This window comes from Carassius auratus, chromosome 20, assembly GCF_003368295.1.
Source record: "Carassius auratus strain Wakin chromosome 20, ASM336829v1, whole genome shotgun sequence".
Classification (NCBI taxonomy): domain Eukaryota; kingdom Metazoa; phylum Chordata; class Actinopteri; order Cypriniformes; family Cyprinidae; genus Carassius; species Carassius auratus.
This window is the reverse complement of record NC_039262.1, coordinates 14,722,475-14,736,529: the sequence shown is the minus strand read 5'-3', so window position 1 is coordinate 14,736,529 and position 14,055 is coordinate 14,722,475. Positions and strand designations below refer to the sequence as shown.

The 14,055-nt window shown below is 38.2% G+C and overlaps 1 pseudogene; it reads left to right on the top strand.

Annotated features, from left to right (window-relative positions):
• The first annotated feature begins 1,208 nt into the window (after positions 1–1,208).
• Positions 1,209–14,055, top strand: part of LOC113037746 (E3 ubiquitin-protein ligase SH3RF1-like) — a 55,913-nt pseudogene continuing 43,066 nt past the window's right edge.

Here is a 14,055-nt window from a genome sequence, read left to right as displayed (position 1 = left end):
TTTAAATCCTGAGAAATAAGCAATTTTAACAAGTTACCCGGACCGTGTCCATAGCAGGGGGGCAGGGTTTCATATTTTTTTTAAGCACCCCTGGGCGCCGTCATTGGCTAGCGGACCCCCCACCTGCTGTTAGCATTCCATTGACTCCCATTCATTTTGGCGTCACTTTGACCGCGAATAACTTTACATCTGAGGCATTTAAAGACTCCATTTGTCCATAATTTTTTTTTTTCTAAAGAAACACTAAAATGTATAAAAGGCTCCATTACCTTGTATCTTACGTTATGGTCCCATAGAAGCAGTTTTTTGTAAAAATAGGCTAATGATTGCGTCATAACCAGCGACTCTCTGTAGAGAAATTACCGTATTGACAGGAGGAGAAGCTCGCAGGCAATCTTTTACTGTTTATGAGTCAATCGGGGAACGTGGAGACATAAAGTCAAGGGAGATAATTAATCATAATACATACCAAAATTTGCTCCTGTTCACGCTCGCCTTCTCTGCAAGATTCGGTGGGTGATTCAGATTTCTCTTGGCACAGTGATTAGAAGAGTTACAGGTTGCTCACGTGACATCTACATCATCAAGCAGTATGCTGGACCCCCAGGAAGTGCGTGCTTCTAATTGACTTGATTTTTTCTCAGTTGATGTTGATGACTGCACAGAGTAGCCTTTGTTTCTTTGATTTATTTCGAACAAGTGCCCTTCAGCAGGGAAAAATTACATATTGTGTTTAATTTCATTGTGTTTGTATATGTATGATAACATGTGGTTAAATACATATTATATGAGTTATGTACCAATGTGTTATTATTTAAAAAATGAATAAATTAATTTGTTAACCCGTTTTTGTGCTATTTTTATGCATATTATTGACAGTAGTAATATTGCAAAAAGTGAATGCAATAAAAATTAAATGACTGAATTTTTTTGTGCCAAGTTTACTGTGTATTAAACATCAATTTGTTTTTTTTGAAACATACTGGATTTTAAAATTCAGTTTTCTTGGGAAACTCTCCTTGAGCATACGCATTACATTGTATGCTCATGTGCCTTCTCTTGAAACCAGCAAAAATGTCACTTGTGTAATGCTCTAAAAGACAGACGTTTCATATGATCTCTCTTTCTTTGATTCCCATTGCTGATGCTAGAGACAAATCATGACTGGGCATGGGAGTGACATCTCAGCATTGGATTTCCTTCCAAACAACCTTATATCCACACACCCACACCATGTGCTTCTCTCTTCGGCGAGGCAGAACTGACTGAATGAACGACTACGCTGAGAAAGATTGTGCGAGTGTGAAAATGGACGAGTCTGCACTCCTGGACCTGTTGGAGTGTCCGGTGTGCTTGGAGCGGCTGGACGCTACGGCGAAGGTGTTGCCGTGCCAGCACACGTTTTGCCGGCGCTGCCTGCTTGGCATAGTGGGGTCGCGTGGAGAACTACGCTGCCCGGGAGTGCCGCACGCTAGTGGAGCAGTGGCGTGGATGAGTTGCCTAGCAACATCCTCCTGGTACGGCTACTGGACGGATATCAAGCAGAGGCCGAGGAGGACAGGAAGCATGCACGTCCACGGGTACAAATGGATCTGCAGTGGCAGGGGTCCGAGCACAGGGTGCTGGAGGAGGCCAGAGGGATCCAGGTCTCACGGGGGCACAGTCTCAGAGGGTCCAGGCCAAGAGCACTCCAGTTAGGGTGAGTCTCATACATCAGACAGATATAGACAGATACAGTTAACATCTGTTTTACAGTGTAGAAAAAACTTAGTGATGGGTTCCTGTTAGCCTGATGGTTATATCGGTGGAGAACTTGTCTGGCCCTGTCTCGTCTGGTCATAGTCAGGGCCTTGGAGACTCGCTCAAAAGCCTTGGCATGATATGAAAGGAAGAATAATTTCTGAATTAATTAGGTGTTCAGGGAATATGAGATGTTTTTCTCATTCGCTTCGTGAACCTTATCATTATTATGGTTAATCAACTTTAAATAAAGGTTTGTTTAGAGTCTAATTCACATTCAGGAAAATTAATATACAAGGAGGAACATTTCTTGGAGTTTAACCAAAAAAAAAAACCACTTTCTATAATGTTGGAACACATTTAATTTATATGTGCTTTAAAACTGCAATTTCAGTCAGAGTAAAGAAATAATTAAAAATGTGTTTGTGTCATGTAAACACTTTAGTCCAACTGGAATTGTACCAGTAGGTTTTTGTATTATTTTCTGACTAACAGACATGAATGCTGGCTGCGATTGTTGGGTGGCTAAATCTAGCATGTATATGCATCTGTTTGGACAATGAATGGTCTCACGCTTTGCTCATGCCACTGTAGCAAAAAGCTGTAGCTTAATTCTAATCGCACATGTAAATAAACTTAATGTGGAAGAAAAACGTTGTTTGCCATTTGTAGCCTGTATATGCATGTTTGAGGTGAATATATATACATTTTTTGATTGAGATTGTGATTTAAAACTGGCTAAAAATAAAAATATAACAACTATTGCTGTTTATTAATTTACTGGAAAATAAAAGACTATTTAAAGATTTTTTTTACAGTTGTACTTATTGCTGATAGTGGAGACTTTTGTTTTGGTATTTTTGTTGTTTATATTTGTTTGATGTATTTTGCATTCCAAAAGCATGTTAAAAGCGACACAAACTCGACGGGTCATAAGTTGCTCTTGTGTAATTGAACACAGTGCCCCGCTTCCCTCTGAAAAACGTATAGTTTATATATAGAATATAGTTATTTAATTTACAGATTTTGCAATTGTATATAATCACATTAAGACATATAGTAATTATAGTTTATTTCGATTACTCGTAGCCCTAGCAGACGGTACTAGAGAGAATCTTGTTAGCTCAGGCTATTGTGCTGCTTCCAAAGCAACTCAAGAAGCTGAGGTAAGCCTCCTTCCCTGCTGAGAAAATGAAATGCTGCATTTTTTTGTTTTTTGGTGTGGTTGTGTATTTGGATGTCTTTATTTCTTTTTCTATGTGAGAGGGGAGAAAAAAGCAAAACGTTGTAAGCAGACACCATTGTGTTTGTGGCTTGTTTATGTCTGAGATGCACATGTTTCTGCCAGTATAACTTTCAAACGAAGTGTCCCGGTGGATCGGGATAGTTGTCATAGCAGCAGTTTTGTGATTGTGTGTTTTGTTGTGATCCACCTTTCGGTTTTGCACGGTAACAAAACACAGGTGTCTGTACAATCAAGCCCTCTGTCATCTCTCCCACACAGACTTGTGGGACAGAAAGAGGCCTCCACCCAAAGCATGATGGGAGGCGACGGTCCTAAAGTCAGACATCTCCGGTCTATAATCTTTCTCAATATCCTTCTTTTGTTGTTCGTAAATATCAGTGCTGTGAAATGACACCTGGAGTGGCCTAATAAGCTAGTTGTCTCTCTTTCTATTCAGCTAACTTGAGTTTAAAAGATAATCTTATTTACCATCTTCAAAAGAAGCTAAATAGGGGTTTTACCCTAAGATGACTAAGTTTGACTGTTTTTCAAGTGAATTTTATTCATTATGTATTTAAATAATACATAAAAATAAAAAGTGATAAATACCGTAGTTACAAAATATTTATATTTTAAAATAAATTACTGTCTATTAATCAACTAATCATGTAAAAAGCATCAAAGTTTCCACTAAAATATAAAGTGCAATTGTTTTCAGCATTGATAAAAATAAGAAATGTTTCTCCAGCACAAAATCAGCATATAAAAAAATAATTTCTGTTGCGTCATGTGACGACTAGAAAAATTAAGTTGCAAGAATAAATTACATTTTCAAATATATATAAATTATTATTTTTTATTATTGTAATTATATGGCCACTATTAAAATTCTGTACTTTTACATTTAAAAAACAAAAAAACTTTACATTTAAAATAAAAAAATTCTAAAAATAAATAAATCTAAATATATATATTATTATTATTGTTTTAGTTATTTTTTTATATATATGGTGTACATTTAGTTGGATAACATTACTGTTCATATTTCAGTCTGCTTTAAACAAAAACCCACCCTTTTTAAATTTGCCTTTGTTTGGAATGACTTAAAGGGATAGTTCACCGAATAATGAAAATTGTCATTGATAACTCACCCTCATGTTGTTCCAAACCCGTGAGAACTCAGTTTATCTTCGGAACACAGTTAAAGATATTTTAGATTTAGTCCGAGAGCTCTCAGTCCCTCCATTGAAACTGTGTGTACGGTATACTGTCCATGTCCAGAAAGGTAAGAAAAACATCATCAAAGTAGTCCATGTGATATCAGAGGGTCAGTTTGAATTTTTTGAAGCATTGAAAATACATTTTGGTCCAAAAATAGCAAAAACTACGACTTTATTAGTCTTCTCTTCTGGGTCTGTTGTGAGTGTGTTCACAGCACTGTAGTAATGTCTGGTTTGCGAACGAATCACTCAATGTAACCAGATCTTCTTGAACCAGTTCTCCCAATTGTACTGAATAGTTTGAAATGGTTTGCATCTCCAATACGCATTTCATCCACAAATGACTTAAGCTGTTAACTTTTTTTAATGTGGTTGACACTCCCTAACAGACCAATATCCTGGAGTAATTCATTTACTCAAACCGTACACTGACTGAACTGCTGTGAAGAGAGAACTGAAGATGAACACCGAGCCGAGCCAGATAACGAACGAAAGATTGACTCGTTCTCGAGTGTCAGCTACGTTAAAAAAGTTAACAGCTTAAGTAATTCATGGATTAATACTTATTGGAGACGCGAACCGTTTCAAACGATTCAGTACGATTTGGTGAACTGGTTCAAGAAGATCCGGTTACATCGAGTGATTCGTTCGTGAACCGGACATCACTACACTGCAGTGAACACGCTCACAACAGACCCGGAAGAGAAGACAATGCTGAATAAAGTCATAGTTTTTGTTATTTTTGGACCAAAATGGACTACTTTGATGATGTTTTTATAACCTTTCTGGACATGGACATTATAACGTACACACAGTTTCAATGGAGGGACAGAAAGCTTTAGGACTAAATCTAAAATATCTTAAACTGTGTTCCGAAGATGAACGGAGGTCTTACAGGTTTGGAACGACATGAGGGTGAGTTATTAATGACATAATTAAATTTTTTTGGTGAACTAACCCTTTAATCCTCGAAGTGATTACACTTGTTCTTCCTTTAGTTGGCATCACTACAATAACACCTCCCTATCCCAAAGTGCCCTTAGAGCTAGACTACATCTAATCTCATGAACTCTCCCCACACAGTCTTTTCTAATTAGCCCGTCAGTGTACATATCATGCTTTAAGGACAGTCATTAGCATTAGGCTGTTTGCCAGAGCCGGCTGAATCCAGTAAAGTGAGGTGATTTAAGGTTGATCAGCACTGTGAGCTCTAAAAGTCTGCTATTCAAAAAAAGTCAACTCTTGCATGAGCAAACTTGGCAGTGATTGCTTCTTATCTTTTCTCTCTTTGTGCCCGCTGTGTTTTTCACACGCCATCCTATTTAAGGGTGTATCTGAGGTGGTGTAAACAGCCTTGCTGCCAGTGGAAAGGGCTTTTTGCAGCGGTTGTAGCTTCAAACAGAGCCTGTGATTCAGACGTGGTGTAAGGACCAGGAATGCATCTGAGACTTCATGATAACAGAGCGTTGTGTGAGTGGCAGGTCTGTTATTTAGGTCTTCAGAGGGGTTTTGTTAAGTCTGACACATGATATGCTGTGCTTTGGAGATGCACAAAACAAGCACTCACGCATGGAAGAAAACTAGTGCTAAGAAGAAGAATTCCTACCTAGTTCAGGGATACACACATCCAGACATCCAGACCCCTGAGATCTGGGTTGTCAGATGTTGCATTTTGTCGCCATTTCAACATCTGCTTATTAGTGAGTACTGGAAGTATATGGCAAAAGGAATAATATTTTACCTGAGATTAAGTTGTAAGTTTGTAGAGTTTACTGAATGTGTTGCAGCACCGCCACTGTTGACCACTTGAGAACAATAATAAGTTGTGTCTGTTATTTTAAGTGAATCAGACACATACATGGAGACAATAGTAGTCTAATTCTTGAATAAAATAATTTAATGAGCCTGTTCTTTTTAGTGAATCAGAAATGTTAAAAGCGACCAGTATAGTCTGGTTCACAAACAAACGACTCTTACGATCCGGTTCATTTTTTGTGATCAGAAAGTGACCAGTTTAGTATGATTCACAAACAAATGACTCTTATGATCTGGTTCTTTTTAGTGAATCAGAAAGTATCCAGTTTAGTCTGGTTCACAAACAATTGACTCTTTTATGCTCTGGTTCTTTTTAGTAAATCAGAAATGTACAGAGCGACCTATATAGGCTGGTTTACAAACAAATGACTCTTACAGGATGGTTCTTTTTAGTGAATCATAAACATACAGTATGCAAGTGTAGTCAGATTCAACAACAAATGACTCCTGTTAGCCAATTCTTTTTAGTGAGTCAGAAACTTTCAATGTTATCCATTCACAAATAAATGAGTCTTATGGGCTGGTTCATTAACTGTATCAGAAACATACAATCTGACCAGTGTAGTCTTATTCATAAACAAATGACTCCTATTGAGCCGGTTCTTTTTAGTGAGTCAGAAACACAACCTGTCCACTTTACAATTTACAAACAAACTACTTCTGTGCTGTTTTTTTGTGGTGAGTTGAAAACATAGAATGAGACCAGTGTAGTCCAATTTTTAAATGAAGGATTCTTATGAATTTGTTGTTTTAACAATTTGATTGAACTAGTCCAAATCAGTGACCAAAACACCCCCAAAGTGTCTCAAACACAACACTGAATGCTTTTGTGTGAGATGCATGGGATGGTCTGAGACGCTGAAACCATGCCATCTCTGGACCTCATCCAGGGTTCAAGTGTTTCTGAGGGGGAAAGAGGGGGGCCCAGGAACATGCAGGTGGACTCCATGAGCTGCTGGAAAGCCAAAGATCAAAGAACACAGTGATACCCATGAGTCCCAGTGGGCAAAGGGTGCCGCTCCTCTCACCTCTCGCTCTTTCTGACTCTGTCTTTCTCTCTCTGATTTCTATCGGTGCTGAAGAATAGCAGGAGGTGCGGTCGGGCAGACAGATGCATAACAGCTTATTGTTAGCGGCCACCTCTGATCTGACAGGCTCAGGGCAGTGAAGGGGCAAACACCATACACTGTGTGTCTGCATGGGGTGCACAAACCCCTACAGCTGTCTTTTAGATTGAAATAAAGAGCCTGAATAGGTGAGAGAGAAGGAAGAACACTAGAGGCTGCTTTGTTCACAAAGGCTGCATTTATTTGATCCAAATTACAATTAGCTGAATTACAAAGCTGAATTTTCAGCATCAATATTCCAGCTGTCAGTGTCACATGATCCTTAAAGAAATCATTCTAATATGCTGATTTGGCACTATACAATAAATATTTCTTACTATTATGATGAAAACGGTTGTGCTGCTTTATATTTTTGTGGAAAAGTGATAAATATATATTTTTCAAGATTCTTTGATGAATAGAAAGCTAAAAGGTTTAAAATATAAATCTTTTGTAACATAAGTGTTTTTACTGTTACTTTATCAGTTTAATGCATCCTTGCTGAAGTATTCATGTTTTTCAAAAAACAACCAAACACAAAAAAAAAACCTTACTGACCCCAGAACTTTGAATGGTGGTGTATATAAACAGTTTTGAAATATGAATATGAAAATATCGAAACACTGCTACTGTGGGCAGACTATTATAGATGCCAGTGCCATCACCTCACAGCGATAAGCTGTCTGATTTTCTTGCTTCACATTTGCTTAAAGTCAAACATTTCTCAACTTCTTTACAGTCTTACTGCTAGCTCCGATCTGTTGTCAATCCCACAATCCCCTGTGCGTGACTGTCTCTCAGCTCCCATAGATATAATAAATTGAAGGGACCTGCTCATCTCTGTTCAGTCTGCACCAGTGGTCACGTACGGTGACGGGCTGAATGTCAGCTGTTTATGGCGATTCGCAAATCTCCCTACCGCAGAGCTCAAAAGCCACTTCACTGAAACAAATCAGCTGGACGCCTGCTGACTAATCACAAGAAGTTTTATTGTGCGTGTGATGCATATGTATATGTGTGTTTGTGAATGACTTGCCTGAATGCCGCCCGGGTTCATCTTTTTGTGAACAGACTTTGAGATGAGGCTAGTGTTCAGTTTGTGTAGGAGGCAGAATGTTCATTGAACTGGTTATTAGAATGAATGAATGGGATCTGTGTCTCAGAGTGTTTCCTGAATCATGCTGCTGCTGCTGAATCTAAAGCAAACACAATTGTATATCATGTAAATTGTGAATTTGCAGTTTTAAATTTAATTTAAAATAATGTATCAGAAACACACAGCGCAACTGGTGTAGACAAATGACTTATGATAAATTGCTCATCAGTCAGATGCCGTCAGGTTACTCAGTTAATGTCTCTAATGATTCTGTTATTAAAATCTTTCAGTCATATCTGACTCGAATGAAACAAAAGCCTGCTTGGTATAGTAATGGGTTGTAAAAAAGGACTGGTTGGAAAGATATTTCTTTGTAATGAATAATTAACATTTCTAAACAAAATATAATTTTTACTGAAAATGCAGAAATATACATGTTATACAAAAATGTTATGAATATTATAAATCTCAAATGCTCACCAATGCTGCATTCTTTTGATAAAAACAATTAATAATTAATATTACATTTAAAGGGTTAGTTCACCCAAAAATAAACATTAAGCCATAAATTACTCACCCTGAATACTTTCTTCTTTCAGACAAATCCAGTTACAGTTATTTAGAAATTTTCTACAATCTTTCAAGCTGTTTGATGCCACTCAGCGGGTGTTGCACTCCATCGGTCCATAAGAATTTTAATAAAAAGTGCATCCATTCACATGGCTCAAGGCAGTGAACAAAGGCCTCCTGTAGCAAATGGATGCATTTAAAAAAAATGCATGATGTTTAGAAATTTTCTTCAATCTTTCAAGCTGTTTGATGCCACTCAGCGGGTGTTGCACTCCATCGGTCCATAAGAAGTTTAATAAAAAGTGCATCCATTCACATGGCTCAAGGCAGTGAACAAAGGCCTCCTGTAGCAAATGGATGCATTTAAAAAAAAAAAATGTATTCAAAATGTAATAATCACTTTAATCTAGCTTGCACTTGTGTAAACGAAGCAGTTATTGTGGAATGAAGTATGAGGTCAGCGCTGCGCATGCACCGCTCAGAAGTGACACACGCGGAAAACGCAGCAGAGAGATTAAAACAAAACAATGGTCACTAATTAGAAGTACAAAACGAGGATGTGTAAAGAAAAATGTCTGAGGATTTCGATATAAGCCAAGACGAGACAGGTTTTCCTTTGCTAAAGTAAGGAAACTTTGCTTCCTTTGCTCCTGTTAACAAATGTTGGTTTTGACGATACTCACCGACGCATGCGCAACGCTGACCTCATACATCATTCTCTCGAAACTTCTTCTGTCTACAACTGTGAGCACAAGCTAGATTAAAGTTATTATTATATTTTTAATATGGATATTGTTCTTACAAAAATGCATCGATTCGCTACAGGAGGCCTTTGTTCACCCTCCGCAAAATCTGCATGGTGAGACACTTTTTTTTTTTTTTAAATGCATGCGCTTTTTATTAAAATTCTCTTTTACTGATGCAGTGCAACACCCACTGAGTGGCATCAAACAGCTTGAAAGATCAAAGGTAATTTTTTAAATAACTGGATTCGTCTGAAAGAAAAAAGTCATATACACCTAGGATGACTTCAAGGTGAGTAATTTATGACCTAATTTTCATTTTTGGCTGAACTAACCCTTTAATGTATTTTAATAATGTAATTTATTCCTGTGAGCTTTCAGCAGCCGTTACTCCAGTTTTCAGTGTCACATAGTTCTTCATAAATCATTCTAATATGCTGATTTGGTGCTTCTGAAAACAGTTGTGAAGCTTAATAGTTTTTTGGAATCCATAATAAATTTTTTTCAGGTTTACTTGATGCATAGAAAGTTAAAAAGAATGGAATTAATATTAAATATATTTTTTGTAACATTATTATACAAATCTTTACTGTCACTTTTGATAAATGTGTCCTTGCTGTATCAAAGAATTAATTATTTTCAGAAATATTCTTACTGCCCTCTAATTTAGTGTACATTCAGCAAAAACACATCATAATAGGAAACACTGGTGATGCCACTGGATCCTCTCTGTAAGACTTCGGGAACTGAGTACCAACCTGATGGTTTAACCTCATCACTTTCTCCTCCTGTTCTGAGACGACGTGACTTGGCTTTCCGTGGTCAGCAGGTCAGCTGGGTTGTCAGAGATGAAACAAAGAGAAACAGCTCACGGGTCATAGGCTAGATGTGACAGGTCATGTGACCAGGTTCAGCATCAGAGCAGGAGGCAGAGAGCAGTAATATAATTCAAAACTTCTCTTTGATCTTACTCACACACACACATTCAGAAATGTATTAATATTTAATCAGATTCTAAAACATCTTTGAATGTGGAAATGATGTAATGAATCTCCATATCTGGCACTGAGAGAGCGTTAGCAGCTGTGTTGTTAGCCCAGAGCGCACATTTTAAATCTAATATCTCGTTATGAGGCAGAACGGATAAGGCCTTACGTTTACTTCATGAGCGGGTGCTTGGTTTAATGGGCTTGTGGGTCCAGGCTTAGGCTCTCTTCTCTAAGGTGGCATGTGGACACAGACAACCCGTACGCACACCTTGGCAATATATATATATATATATATGATTCCAATCAGCTTATCTTTGTAAAATGGCATGGTTTTCTTAAATCTTAGCTTCTTAACCAGTCAGTGAAGCAATATATTATGTTATTAAGCAGCACTGTTGAATGATAGAACTTGGAACTTAGAACTTAGATAGTGATTAGAACTAAAATTGGTAACCATTTATGAATGCGTATTTGTCATTTTAACTGAACTTAAGACTGGTGGTGATGCTTTAGATATTGTTGGTCATTCAGTTTTTGTAAAAAAAAAAAAAAAAAGCAATAGATCATATTAATTATTATTAAAAGATAACACCACTACTAATTCTACTACCATAATAACAATATACAATGCACTATGGATTGATGAGCTGCCGGGTTCATTAATATTAATCACGTTTTCTGCGTTCGGTTGAACTGATTTGCTGAAATCAAAACAGGGACGGTAATAGAACAGTGCCAGACAATGAAATTGGCATTTGCTCATTAGCTCCGCCCACTACTGGAGAAACCGGCGTATCTTCTGCTTGTTCTAAAAAGCTGAATAATTCTAAGTTAACTCCATTATTTTGACAGGAAAATACAACAAATAATACAGTTTACATATAGCGTGTCGATTCAGCGTGGTAAGACTTTCGCTCTCTCTCTTTACATGTGTAAGAAACAGAGCTATCAGCAAAGTGTCCGCGAGTCGTGCGCTCTTCACACAGAGTTTACAGTTCGGCGAATACAGGTGTCATGTGCCCCCATTGAGATGAATTGAAAATGTACAGATTGCTTGATGGAGAGTGAAACTCTGAAGCGCTCAGTCAGTGTTCAGCGAGTGAAAATATAGCTATGCTAATCTAATAATAGCCTCGAACACACACACACTGGCGAGAAAAATCTAAGAATTTATCAGCCAATTGCTAATGATAGACATCATTTAGTCACCCAGAGTAAAATTGTAGTTGATCAGGTGCAAAATCTTGAGGAACAAAACATCTATATATCACAACAGCACAAACATCTGTCTTGAGTGCAGGACTTGAACAAAGTTCACTTTCTCTCTCCTTGCCCCACTCCCCCTAAAGAATACAAGAGAAACCCTTAACGTTTCACCCGGTTGCACACCCACATGCACCGCTTGGGAACATTTAACTTCAAACCAGAGTATTTGTCCATCAGTGACAGTGTTTTGTGAGATCAAGCTCCTTGACGGAAAATTCCCAAAAGCCCTAAAATCTAAACTCTGTAGGCCACCCTTTTGATGTGTAAAGCTTTTTTCCTCTCTCCCTGCCTCCTCTCAGCAGTCTGTTTGCCTCTCTGTGTCCCTTTGGCGGTACTTGGAGCTTTTTACGCAACGAGCGAGGAATGCTGTTTATTGCATCCTGGCACGTATAAAAGTGACATTCCGTTGACCCGCCTCTCAGCTGCCCTGTGGCCGATCGGCCCGCATTGACTCACTGGCCTTTTTTGATGATATCATGGTTGGTGCGGCCACCTCTGGCTGACCTGTGACTGTATCATGTAACCCCTTCATTAAGGCCCTGAAGTCAAGCCTGTAGTTACAGATCTCGGTGCACACAGATCCCCTTCTCTCTCTTTTTCTCAGGCTTGTCTCCTTTTTTCCATCCCGCTGTGCTCTCTGCAAGCATATCAGCTCATTTCCCCCTCTCTGCCTTATTACCCATTACTCCCTCGCTTCCATTTTCTTGTTCTCTGCCTTTTAATCTTTTTCGACTTTTTTAATTCCCTCCCTCATATCTCTCCTAGCCGATAGCAGGAAGTCGTTCTTAACAGCGTAATGTTTCCCACAGGCCTCCAGATGGTTTATATTTGTGTGTGTATTAACAATAAAAATGAGGTTTTTGTGAGTTGTAATTCACAGTTTAGCCCACTATTTGTGCACGTTTCTGTTGTTTTGAGTGTGTTTGGGTGTATTTGTGCCCTCAGACGTCAGTTAGCGTGCCACCGCAGGCAGGTGTTTTGGATTTGTTGTTTGGATGTGTTTGTGTATGCTGTGGCTCTGTTGGGTGTAACTGTCCATTTCTCTGCCCTGAGGTTACATAATTTCAGGGTAGGGATCAAAAGACCTAATCAGGTGTTAGAAGTGTAACCTTGGAGATGGTCTTGCTGTTTAGTGGAGAATGCGGGTGGGCCCTTGGGGAAGGGTGTGCGTGAGAGATTCTCTGTTTCTGTGTGTTTTAAGTCCCCTCTGTGTCAGGCATTACTCGTTTTATCTGAAACTGGACTAATTCTGGTTTGAATTAGTTTGCTTGAATTAATTAGTCTGAATTTGAATCTAGTTTGCTTTAAATGGTGTTTGTTTTCTCAGTATTATTACTTGTGTAGTGTATTAAAGTTTGTAGTTTGTACGACGGATATTATTCTCACAATGACTTTCTGCTCACTGTTTGGAGCACTTTTAGCTTATTCTGGCCAAGAATCACCTGCTTAGGCAGAAAAACAACATCTGATGTAAAGCATTTAGCCAATGTTTTTGTTGTTACCTCATGTTCTTTCCTATTCTTACAGAATTATTTTTTTTTTTATGTTATAGTTGGAGTGAACAGTTGAGATCAGTGGAGATCAAAACAGTTAATGAACACTTGATTTTTTTCAGAAATGATGTAATCATTGTTTAAAATGGGAAGGAATTTTAGTTGTGGCTGTATCATGCTAGTAGAACATAGCTTTTTGGTAAGTGTTTTATACAAATAAAAACAAAGCACTTCAACAAAAAAATTAACTTTAATTTTGTGGAAAACACAGAGATCAAAAGTAGAGTACAGCAATGATTGTAGCATGAAAAAAATAATCAAACTAAAATTTCTGAAGGTTACAGCAGTCAAAAATTAGCAGGAAGATTAGAGGCCATTGCTTTGAATAACTTCAGCACATCTGCAGCCACAGGACATGACTGGTCTCCCACACTGATCTGGTGTGATTTTGGTCTACTCCGCATCTAGTCTCTTCCACAGTGGTTTTCTTAGCCACAACTTTTTCTCCAAAAATTCTCCAGAGATTCTCAGTCGAGTTACATCAGAACTCCGGGCTGGCCATTTCATTATTTTGGTGTTTTCAGCTTCAAGTAATGGCTTTACTTTTTTTGTGTGATGGGGACAATGAAATTTGCTTTCTGATTGGGTGATGAACGCAAAGAAAGGAACCGCATACTGCCACTGGAGTTTCCGATAAACATTTGCATTTATGGTGCCAGGTAGCTGTATAAAGGCACTTTCGCACCAGAGGAACATTTTCATAACATTTTTTGGGCGTTCCCACCACAGGAA